At 43.3% G+C, this 12,738-nt stretch overlaps 1 protein-coding gene across 10 annotated transcripts in view; it reads left to right on the top strand.

Annotated features, from left to right (window-relative positions):
- Positions 1-12,738, top strand: part of ZFHX3 (zinc finger homeobox 3) — a 1,367,978-nt gene that overhangs the window by 1,044,385 nt on the left and 310,855 nt on the right. For all 10 annotated transcript variants that reach the window (XM_059999586.1, XM_059999596.1, XM_059999587.1 and 7 more), the window contains one exon: positions 11,129-11,208. The gene's annotated coding sequence lies outside the window, so the exon portion shown is untranslated. The remainder of the gene's footprint in view (positions 1-11,128; positions 11,209-12,738) is intronic.

Here is a 12,738-nt window from a genome sequence, read left to right on the forward strand (position 1 = left end):
TTGCTTCCATGTCTTGGCGATTGTAAATAATGCTGCTATGAACATTGGGGTGCATGTATCTTTTTGAATTAGAGTTTTCATCTTTTCCTGATGTATGCCCAGGAGTGGGATTGCTGGGTCATATGGTAATTCTATTTTTAGTTTTTTAAGGAACCCCCATACTGTTCTCCATGGTGACTGTACCAATTTACGTAATGTAAATAGGTATAGCCAAATCACTTCTTTAAGTGGGGTCTACTCACCTACGTATCAAGTAGTTCATAAAATGAACCTGACTTTTGCATTCCAGGAAAGAAAGTTACAATAAATAAATAAATGTTTGTGTACATATGTATACTCTGTATGATGGCATAACAACATGTATCTGAAATATGTGTGTGTTTCATTATATCACTGGCATCCATTTGAAATGGGCTGCATCTTGTCACCACTGGCAGTTCTGTTTACGTGGAAGGTTGAGAGATTGGGGTAAAAAACTTTATTTTCACCCAGCTTCCTCTTTGGAAACCAGAGTCCTTGTGTCTAGGAGATGCTCCCAATTTCATGTAGGAATAACATCCTTTGTATTGACCACTAAAACCTGAAGCCCCAAGGATTATTTACCCTTAAATGTGTGCTGTTTTTGCTTTGGAGCAAGTGGAACTGTTTTGAGGGTATATGTGCCAACTGAAAAAAGAAGTCCTTCTTTACTTTTATGCTGGAATTCTATTCATCCTTCTTCATTTCCACAAGCTTTCCTTTTAGTTTTTTTTTTTTAAAGACTTTCACTAACCATATCTCTTCCATTCTTCACCTGTCTTTAGTATTACAAGGTTTTCTGAAGGTTGAACGTTTTGTATCTGACCTACAGCTTTTCCCCAGAACATATTCCTATTTACCAAAATCTCAAATTACCGTGGTAACTATCAAGAGGTTCGAAAAATGTATTTGCTTTTTCTGTACTCAACCTGCGGCGAAGTCACCGCAAACGACCATAGAGATTACGTAACAACTACATCCAGGGCTGAGAAAGGAGCCGCCCACCCCCATGTCATTCATTTCTTTCCATTTTAGTGTGTCTTGGGGGAGATTGAATGGCAAACCTTGGAGGAGAATAAAATCGTCTGTACAGACTCTTCTTGTTATTTCACAGACAGGGAGAGACTGTCCAGGGGCTGTGTGTGCCCGGTCAGTGGTGCAGGAGAGAGAAGAGGAAGTGGTGAAAAACGGAACAGGAAACAGATGGGAGACGTGATCTCTCAAAACTCCCCAAATTCTGAAAAACCTCAGAACAGCCTGGTTGCTTGAAGATTAGGACCAAAGTGAGGTCTGTGCATTTACCGAAGAGAGGCAGGCTGAAGCAGGCGCAGCAGGGAGTCGTGTCACGTGGATACGAAATCCAACTGGCCGCAGCGCAGCAGCAGCGCCAAAGGGAAGTGAGAAAGCTGGACCATTCTGAGTTAATTTGGGCCAAAAGGTGTGGAGCAGGTTCCCAGTCTTGCAATGACTGCCTCAATTCTAACTCTTCATTGAAGGCTGAAATCTCTGCAGCCATGTGATTTGGGGTTAAGAATACTTTCTTTCTTTTTTTTTTTTTTTTTTGCGGTACGCGGGCCTCTCACTGTTGTGCCCTCTCCCGTTGCGGAGCACAGGCTCCGGACGCGCAGGCTCAGCGGCCATGGCTCACAGGCCCAGCCGCTCCACGGCATGTGGGATCCTCCCGGACCGGGGCACGAACCCGTGTCCCCTGCATCGGCAGGCGGACTCTCAACCACTGCGCCACCAGGGAAGCTCAAGAATACTTCTTTCTTGACTCAGAATTCAGAGGTATTTACTAGGAATGAAGCCTATAATGATGGCCAGAGGAAAAGGACTCAGTCTTCTACATCTACAGCCTTTAGGGCTCATGTAAGGGAAAGGAGGGAGCAGAGTCTGGAATCAATGGGTCGGGGTCATTTTCAGTGACCCCCCCCCCCAAGGCAGAAACGTCAAAAAATCTAAATGGTTTCATTAAAATTCATCCCAAGGTGCAGTTATTTGTCTAAAAATGATCCCTATGCCCAAGTTCAGAGCTCTGGGAGAAATGGTGGCGCTGATTGTTTTCCCAGGTTGGAACAAACAGCCACACTTGATCTGTTCATTTCCGTGCTGGTTTGGCAAGCGGGGTGTGGGAGAAGGGGGAACGATCACTCCCTAACAACCAGAAAGTGGAACCTGCTTCCTGAGGAGATGCTGAAATCTGATGGTCCAGCTGACCTCCTCTTAACAAAGCCCGATAGCAGCGCCATCCAAAACTCCCAGACACCCCTCCCCCTTCCAGGCAACTGCATTTCGGTTGTGATCTTGCACAGCCTGTGGTCAGGAAAGAGCCTTTGAACACATCTCCAGAGCTGTGGTGATTAGAGGGTCTTTGGTTGCTCAGCTCAGCTGGTCCTCCCTTCTCTGTATTTCCCAGGTCCCCTCCCTCAGCCCCCTTCACCTCACCCAGTAGCCCAGTTTTTTTTTAATGCAACCAATGTTTTTTCCTCTCTTTTCATTTTCCTATAACATCCTAAACCTCAAGATGTGGTTAACACTAATCCTGATTTATTTAGGGTTTATCTGCATTATTAATTCCAGTCATGAAAAAAAAAGTACTCTAGGCCCTAGTTTGTATACAAAGTTTCAGTGTTTATAAAAAAGACCAGCAATCCTTGGGAAACATATTTTCTTTAGATATCTTTTAAATCCAAACAACTTTCTTTTCTAGACTGGAAATATTCCTTGTGATGGGTCCCCTCCTTCGCAGTTTCATTTATTATTATTTTTCCCCCAGTCAACATCCTTTGAAGCTGCTTCCTGCATTAATCTGGACTTAATATGGATTTAAACATTTACAATGGAAAATAATTTAGGTTAAAAAATAATCTCCCTTGATAAAGCTAGAAAACCCCTACAACTGTCACCGTCTCTGACAGCCAGGAATGAAATGAGATTCTTGAATATGCATATTGAAGAAAAGGAGAAGCAAGACCAACAGGGTGTGTGTTATATTTTATATTTGTCAGCTGTTATGACTGACTGGAGTTGAGTGAAATCCAGGGTCTTGACTTGTTGTTTGAATGAATTCATCATCACTCGGAACATATGAACAGTTATTTCGTGCCCAGGATGTACTAAAAATATCTCCCATTGGAGTGAGAGAAGGCTGTCTCTCCGAGGTAGCAACCTGCATCCATCACTCACAGAAAGGGTACTCACTAACAGATTCCAGCCCCTTCCTACCCGTCCTTTCCATTTTTGCATTCTTCAGCCTATTAACTGGTATAGCGCTGGATATAGAAAGTTTACATTGCTTTGGGTAGGCCCCAGGCAAGACCAGTGTTAGCAAGGAAATTCTTCCTGGATTTGATTCAAGGAGCACATGGGGATTAGAATACTTTCATAGGAATTCAAAGGAATTCAGTTTAGACCTCCAAGTCTATTTTGTCAGACCTCGACACTGAAGACTTGTTTTGATTTCTTGGGGACTTATAAAATGAGGCTAGGCTGAATCCAAGAAGCACCCCTCTTCCAGGGATGGAAAAAAACATGGCATGGATACTGTCACTTTCCACTCCTATACCCAAGGCAGACATCACTAATCAATCACAACATCCTTTTCCACTGAGCCAGGAGGCAGGCGCTATATCCTTCTCATCACAAAGCTACCTGCTATGGATCCAATTTGGGACACATGTTGAAAGCCATTTGCCATTCCTGCTGGGCCCTGAGACTCTTGGCTGATGTCCTGGCTTTTAGCTTTCCCCTTTAGCCTACCTTGTACATTGCTGCGGCTCCTATTCCTGTTCTTGATTATATGGGGACACGGTGTGGGGAACAATTCCAGAAAGAGGGCATGGTCCCTTTGATCACTGTAGCTTCCAAAATCACCAGTACTAACGAGACACATTGGAAACCTTTGCTCAGAAGGAGCTACCCCATTCCTGTTCCTGAGCCCCAGAAAGTCTGTCTCTTGTGGATTTCCTTCAGCATCCCTCAGTCACTTGGGCCAGGAGGTAGGGTGGCTGGGATAATCTTCTAGGACTCAATTGACCACTCAGAACCAATTATACCAGACTCACAGCCTTCACATAGTTCTTCAAGGCCTTCTTCCAACGAGCCTCTGACCATTTCACCAGGTTCATCCCTCTTAAGACCCCCTGTTACATCAGCCACTTGCCGTATTCCACATGTGACATTTCTTTCCCATCCAGAAAACTTTCCAGTCCATACACCCTCCATTCCCCCCAAGATGGCTGCCCCAGTTAACTGACTCTATGCCCTTCACCACTTTTTGCTGTATACTTTATTTGAATAACATTTACCTCTTTCCAAAGTAATATAAATTCATTATAGAAATTTTAGAAAATATAGATATACCAAAAATTAGAAAATTAAATTGATTTAATAATCCCATTAGGATGTACATATTACTGTATATGCTTCTCTTTTTATGAAATACTTCTTTTTATTGTAAAAAAAATCATATACTTAAAGTGGGTGAATTTCATGATTTCTTATATATCAATTATACCTTAATAAGCTGATCATATATCTATATATTATACACAGAAAAGAGTATACATAGTGTGTGTCTGAACTTTATATGCATCTTAAACAAAAATAAGAGTTTTGTGTTTTATGTTCTCTCTTGAAAAGTCTGTAAACTTCGTTGTCTGTAAACTTTTAGATCCTAAAATGTATAATTGAATAACCTTAGGGGATATACCTACATTTCCAGTATTCCAAAGATATCTCAATATGTTTGCCCATTCCTTTTAAAATTTCTTAACAGCTTTACTGAGATACAATTTACATACCAAGCAGTTCACTCAAAGTGTACAATTTAATGGTTAGGGGTATACTCACAAGTTGTGCAACCATCGTCACATTCAATTTTAAAACATTCTCATCACCAAGGAGAGCCCCCCCCACACCCTCTGGCAGTCACTCATACTCCCTTTTTTCTCCAAACCCCCTCAGCCCTTGTCAACCACTAATCTACTTCCTGTCTCTCTGAATTTTCATGTTGTGGACGTTTCATATAAATGGAATCGTTCAATATGTGGTCTTTTGTGAGTGGCTTCTTTCATTTAGCATGTTTTCAAGATTTATCCATGCATTGTAGCATTCCCTCATTCCTTTTTTAAAAAAAAAATAATTTATGTATTTATTTATTTTTGGCTGTGTTGGGTCACTTGCTGCACGCGGGCTTTCTCTAGTTGAGAAGAGCAGGGGCTACTCTTCGTTGTGGTGCGCGGGCTTCTCATTGCGGTGGCTTCTCTTGCTGTGGAGCACAGGCTCTAGGCGTGCGGTCTTCAGTAGTTCTGGCACATGGGCTCGGTAGTTGTGGCTCACGGGCTCTAGAGCGCAGGCTCAGTAGTTGTGGCACATGAGCTTAGTTGCTCCGTGGCATGTGGGACCTTCCCAGACCAGGGCTTGAATCCCTGTCCCCTCCATTGGCAGACGGATTCTTAACCACTGCGTGACCGGGAAGTCCTCCCCTCATTCCTTTTTATTGCCAAATAATATTCCATTCTCTTTGCCCATTCTTTATAAGAGTTTGGGTTCTGTTTTTGTTTTAGTGATGTTGATTTTAGTACTTTACTGAATTGAGTGGCCCTCACATCTCCCATCTGTGCACCCTTTAATCATTCCAGTGATTATTTTTGGTAGGATTCTACTGAACTTACAAAGAAATCCAGTTCAGTTCAACAGATACAAATTGCTGGGGATAGAGAGATAACTGGATGCAACCCTTGTCATTCAGGAGTTTACAATCGATGTACATCAAATCATGAGAGCAAACCATGTCCATGAGTCACCCTGATACCTTTAGCTTTCAAGTAATATTTCAATTTACATTAATTAGATAAATATATTAATATTTTCCAAGTTGTGTTTTTATGTTTATACCCATGCTATTCTGTAAGCTGCCCCAAAACAGTATCTATGGGTTCTATTTCTTTTCTATTATAATAATATTAATGATAACTACAGCAACTACCATTTACTGTATATTTATTTTATTTGATCTGCAAAACAATCCTGTGAGGTAGCTACTGTTATTTCCATCTGCTGATGGAGAAACTGAGGCTCAGGGTGATCAAGCAACTTGCTGACGGTCACTCTTCTGGTAAGGGTGGTCTCTGGATCACACTAGCCCCCAGCTGCATGGAGGGCATTCTTAGCAGCCAGTAGATGATATTGTCCACCTGCCACCCCAGCAGGCAGCTCTACACTTCGGTCTGGGCACCCTGATATAATCTCTGGGGATAAAGGATAAAGTTAGAGTCTCAAATCTTCATCCTGTGGCATCCGTAGTTGTGTCCATTCCATTATTCTCTTGATAGTGATGGAAAACCTACCTCCCCCCTCAAAGAGCTCCCTCTGCTTGGTACAGAAATCACTGGATGTCATCTCTGGAATTCACCATTTTGGAATCAGACTTTAGAGGATGCACCCAGGGATAACAAATTAGGAAGCTCTCAGCCCCCAGGATGTGCCACTTGATAGAGTAGCGTGACAAATGGCAGGATTTGAGAACTCAGGCCTCCTGTTTCGGGTCTCTAGAACTGTCCGACTCCTTGCTAAGACACACTTGACTGTACTGTGCTGTCGTCTTCAACAATGAGGCAGGTTACCTCCGTGAATCTACATATCACACTGAAGACACTCGATAAATATTAAATAATAATTATTGTTTCTTTCACATTCGCTGACAAGATAAAATCCCAGTAAAGAGCCTTTAAGGTCTAATTACTTCGTAGGCATTGAAACCAAACTGCTAGTTGAAGAATTAATTGTGGAGCCATCGGAGGTGGAGGAGTAGGAAGTTGTTTTGAGTGGTGGTGTCACTGTGGAACTCCGTTGAAGATGTGGAGCAATAAATACCAATGTGAGCTGCCAAAAGAGACCGAGCAAGAGGAGACTGGGAGTGCAGCTGGCATTGGACGGACTGGAGTTCATTTACCGATGATGACTTCAGCACACAAAATATGTGTTGAGCGAGCGAACAACTGAATTAACTAATAGGCAGAATATGTCGCTAGGGTTATTTAGAGCAATATGCAGATAGACTCCACGGTGCAAATGAAGGCCCCCAATATTAAGAACAATTGCAACAGTAATTAACATTTGCTGACCACTAGCTATGAGCCAGGCCCTATTTCAAGTCCTTTAAATATATTATCTCATTTAATCCTGACAACAAATTGTGAGGCAAATATCCTTTTTTTTAATTAATTAGTTAATTTATTTGGTTGCGTTGGGTCTTTGTTGCTGCGTGCGGGCTTTCTTTAGTTGCGTCGAGCAGGGGCTACTCATCGTTGGGTACGTAGGCTTATCATTGCGGTGGCTTCTCTTTTTGCAGAGCACGGGCTCTAGGCACGCAGACTTCAGTAGTTGTGGCTCGCGGGCTCTAGAGCGCAGGCTCAGTAGTTGTGGTGCACGGACTTAGCTGCTCCGTGGCATGTGGGATCTGCCTGGACCAGGGCTTGAACCCGTGTCCCCTGCATTGGCAGGTGGATTCTTAAGCACTGCGCCACCAGGGACGCCCTCCTCATTTTTTAAATGAGGAAGTTGAGGCATAGAGAAGTTAAGTAACCTGCCCAACATCACATATTTAGTTTAAAAAATTATTATTATTATTTTTACTATGCCATTCTCTAATCTCTGAAGAGATCACTGAGTTTCCAGGACCTTAAAAAATATCCTGGGATTTTTCCAGTCTGTAGTTTTCAAACTGGTCCATGGAACCTTGGGACCTTCAGAAGCTCCACCAACAATAAAGTATTTGTGTCAAGCAGGGATGAGTTTAGCTCCCTCGGGAAATATCTGCTGCTTGAACCTGCTTGGCATATTGGATTTCAACATGGCATTTTGTTTTCGTACAAAAGGGAGAAAGAGTGTTCCAGTGTCAGAGGTTTGGGGCCAGCAAACATTTTCTGTAAAGAGCCAGATGGTAAATATTTTAGGCTTTGCAGGCTACACCATTTCTGTTACAACAACGCAGCTCTACTACTGTAGTACAAAAACAGCCATGGACAATGTGTAAATGAATGAGCATGGCTGTGTTCCAATAAAACTTTATTTATAAAAGTAGGCAGTAGGCCATAATTTGCTAACCTCTGATCTAGGTCATCCTCCTGTGGTCAAGTGAACCTAAACTTTCTAAATACCGGTTGTCTTGCTAACTCATAAGGGGAAGGTTTATTGTCCAAGTTCCCCATATTTATTAATGCCCATTATCAGAAAGCCCATGCCACAGTTTAAGGGAAAGAAAACTAACATGTATTGAATGTGAACTTTGTGTCAGGTACTCTGCTAATGGTTCTACACCTGAATTAATCCTCCTTGTAACTGTGGAGGGTGAAGAGCAGGATTCCCCTCAACAAAGGAGAAAACTGAGACTCGAAGATGTGAAAATAGTAACGAGAGTCAAGCCAGAGTCTCACTCTATGCGATTATACCATGTTGACCTGGATTAAAGTCACATTGCTTGTCCTGTCATGTAATAGACTGGAAGGTTATTGATAAGTCACCCTCAGTTGATTCTTCTCTAGGAAAAACCCTTCAAGTTCACTTCATAACCTCACTTTGCTCCCCCCACATGCTTTACCGTCTCTGTTAGAGACTTAAAGACTAGTGCTGCCATATCTGTATGAGTTTTCCCAAGGTATCACGCAAGAGGAGAATAACCTTGCAATTTCAATAAGCTGTCCTCCCATTTATGCTTTCTAGTCTTTTGCTGTCTATCTTAGCAGGCTGCAATGGGGGTTTGTATTAGCTGGTGATCCTCCATGATCCATATGTGTTTTATAAAGATCATTTTTTATCTCTAAACTTTGTTCTCTGCCTCCTGTACTTGTCTCTCTTGAACTCATACTACACTTCAGGAGTCCTCAGTAACTCCTTTTCCTCAAATATTTAATGGCACTACTAGCTTGGTTATATGCCACCAGTAGGTAAATCTAATGTCTTCCTCTTGCATGGGATAGATTGAAAATTTGAGGCTGAGATGTTGATGGTTGGAATACTAAATGTCTTCTAGAACACATGTTCGTCGTCTTCTTTCATGTTCACCAAAATGCCGTGGGACAGAAGGACCTCTTACATCTATTGTCAATTCATTCTGGATTGGTTTCCTCTCAAGAACCAATCAGACCCATTCAACCAGCAATAGGAGGTTGGTGCCGTCCCAGAAGTCAGTGACAGCATCGCCTGTCATGGCTCTCGATTCCGGAAAATCCCATGTCCGCGAGCCACTGTAGCCCACCTCCACAACTGAACGGTAACACAGCTGCTTGTGAAACAGAAGAGAAATCCATCATATGTGGAAAACTCAGCCATCAATAAGCAGCTCTGCAAACCTTTCAGTTGGGGACCAACCACAGAACTGGCTCTCCATCTACAATCAAACAGTCTTTAGCCGTGATCGGCCACTTCCATCACCTCTGAGACTGGCAGATTTCCAATAAAGCCAATAGCCCCCTCCCCTGGGGTAAGGTCATCAGCAGGAGGCAGGCATTGTCGTTCAGCCCAGCAATTTGACAACAGTGTTAGCTCACACTCTATTAGCCAACAGCTACACCCTGACCCCTGACCCTGACATTGGCCTCAGACGTCCCTCTCCTGAGGTAGACTCTGATCATTTGAGGTGGCCCGCCCTGCTGGTTAGCATGAGAGAAGGTCCATCAGGGCCAGGAAGGGCTCCCTGGTCACCCCTGTTCCCAACAGGAGGCTTAAGCCTTCAAGTACAGAAACAAGCCAGAGTTGAACCCAAGATGGCAAAGGTGAAAGTTCAGAAGCATATCCATCAGCAGCCTGTCACCAAAGGACCATGTAAGAACCACGGAAGCTTTCAGCATAGGGATAGCTGTTGTCTCCAGACAGTTCTGCTCCTTAATGGAAAAGACATACCAAAATATGGCTTACAAAATACAAAATAATGGACTGAGATGTACCTTATATGAGGGTGTTAGATTGCAATGTACTTTGTAGTAGGGGAATTAGATTGAAGTGTTACGCCAGGGTAGTTAGGTTGAAATATGGATCATCCTAGGAAAGTTAGCTTGAGATGTGCTTTATAACACAGTTGTTAAATTAAGACGGGCTCTTCAATGCAAGCATTAGTCTGAGATGTGCATTATAGCAAAATTGTTAGGGGAAGATGTGGATTCCACTTTGGGAGGGGGATAAGAGCAAGAAAAACACCTTGTACTGAATAGTATTCAAGGTTACAGAAAGTCTTGTGCATTACATGGATTTCAGGGGTTTAAATGCAGGGGGAATGAGAGCATGGTGCATATATAGAGATAATGTTCTTCCCTCCTCCTTTCTCCCCGGCCAAACAATCTGCCGCTTTCCCCACTTTTCCTGTTAGGGACTTAAAGGCCTCCCCCATCAATAAAGACATTAACTCACTAAACAGCCTGATGGCTTTTCCTTCCCTGGCTTAACCCTTCGGGAGCTGGGGTTTCCTTCGGATTTGTAAAGATATTGATCCCAGATAATGTTTGCCTTTCTAACTCTCTCTTCCCTAGACTTGATGGATAGGTTCAGGGCTACATCTCGGCAGCCAACTCACCGCAGCTACACAGGGAAAGGGGAATGGAAAGAGAGGCAAGTGTTCAGTAGTTAACACCATTGGAACACTTTCCCTGGGATAGACAGGTAGTAACGTGGTGGCTGGCGAGAGATGCGGGAGCTGCAGTCTCTTTCAATCAGCACAGGATTTCACTTTCGGTTTTCCTCATTCTTGTCTGATCCTTCTACCAAAATTTCTTTAGTTCAACTTAGAGCATTGTATAATTTCTAATTAATATCAGATGCTGTCTTGGGGTCGGCCGCCCTGAGTTGCATTTGTAAAGACTCCTTTTCCAGTTAAAGAATGTGCTTTTCTCCAGCTCTGTCAACATGGAATGAACACAGGTAGCTGGAACATTTGCTGGTGATAGTGGCCTAGGTGGGGGCGACTTTAATAAACGCCCCCCTTAAATGCAAATTTTACCCAAGAAAAGTAAGTGAAGAAGGATGGGTTCATCCTGTCTCTCATTCACCAGTTGGCCTACAAACGTTCACCAGTTGTCTCCCCAACAGTGTTTTTGTTCTTTCTTCTCTTCCTTAGCTCGGAAGATATCGTTTACAGCCTCCAGAAGTCTAGCCGCGCATGATTGGATGATGTCCAGCTTTGCCCGAGTCAGAGAGGTGAGTTCCAGCCTTCTTGATTCTCAGTGAAAGAAAATGTTATACCAGGTGAGTTAACGCAGTCAAAAAGACTAACCTTCCAGACAACGGTACCAAACAAAACCAAACAGTTCAAAGGAAATTGCAGTGTTACTAGACACCTCTGCATTGTGCCTTGAGGTTCCAGGAAAGAGGCAAGCAGGCGATTCTGCATGTGTTTTGTCAGGCCCTGTTTTTCTAGATAGAAAAGTGGGTTTGTAGCAGAACCATGGCACTTACCTTCCCTGGCTGAGCTTCCTAAGGGCAGAACACAGGAATATGACAGAAATACACTGCCCAAGTAGGAAAGCACTTCCATCCCCCCAGTGCATCTTTGCCAATTTTCATCTTTTTGTCAGCCTTGCTACTCTTCCTGTCTCTGAGCATTTCCTGGTTAAGCACTCCTTAACTCCATTCTGGTGTATTCTTTTCTCTTCTTGGTGTCCATTCCTGCCTCATTTTTTGACATCACATTTTCCTTAAAAATAGGCTTTGAGAGCTATTTCTAGCCCCTGTCAAGGGATCTGTCCAGCCAGACTCCCACGGGGTGTAGGAATGAGTTTAAAACCAATCCCAGAGAAGAAAGAAAAAAAAGAGAGGTTGGCTTAGTCCCAGACTCCGTTTTAAAACAAATCTTCTGTTGGGTCAAGTGAGATATTTGGGGCCCCTCCCTAAATAGAAAGGGGAATTTCATTATGGTTCTCTTGAAACACCACCTAAAATCCCACTCCAAAGAGACCACATACTATCATGGCAAAATCATGGTGGCCTTGTGGTTGGAAGCAGCTTTGGAATCTGCCCCCTACCCCCCATCACTTAATTGCTTTGTGAATTTGGGCAAAGCAGTGGACTTTTCTGAACCTCAATTTCTTCATCCATAAAATGGGTTTAATGGTAGTATTGACCTCCAGGTTTCTATGAGGACCAAAAGGGCTAATGCATATAAAATGCTTAATCCAATGTCTGCCACAAGGTAATCCTTCAACCGATGGTGGCTGCTAACTTTGCAATTTTAGCGCCATACCGACAACTCACCCATTTACCTTGGGCTCCCGCGACACTGAGTTATCACATACCACACTGACCCTCGTGTGCTCATTAACACATCTGGTTTTAGAAACATGCTGTATCTCTTAGCCTTGCTCCTTTCCAACACTGCTGTTTATGAGGATATTCTCTGTACAGGAAGAAGGGCAGCCCTGCCAATGAGGGGAGAGACAGATTAGAAGGGCCTCCCTGATGGAATATAATCCATGCTCTGTACTCACTGCTAACCAGCCATGATTGTATTTCAAAGGTAACAGTTCATCTCCACTGTGGGGATTGGCGTACGGTCCACAAATAGGGCCTAATGTGATCCGACAGGCCTGATTTCTCTAGATATATATTAAAACAACATGCCCAGTGCTGATGGCTCCAAGGTCCTGACCCTTAGCAAGGACTTATGACGTAAGGCAACCTGCCCAGGAGAGCCAGCGGGGCAGGAGGCCAGAGGGACAAGGTCGTCGACTA

The sequence above is a fragment of the Delphinus delphis genome, chromosome 20, assembly GCF_949987515.2.
Source record: "Delphinus delphis chromosome 20, mDelDel1.2, whole genome shotgun sequence".
Taxonomy (NCBI): Eukaryota; Metazoa; Chordata; class Mammalia; order Artiodactyla; family Delphinidae; genus Delphinus; species Delphinus delphis.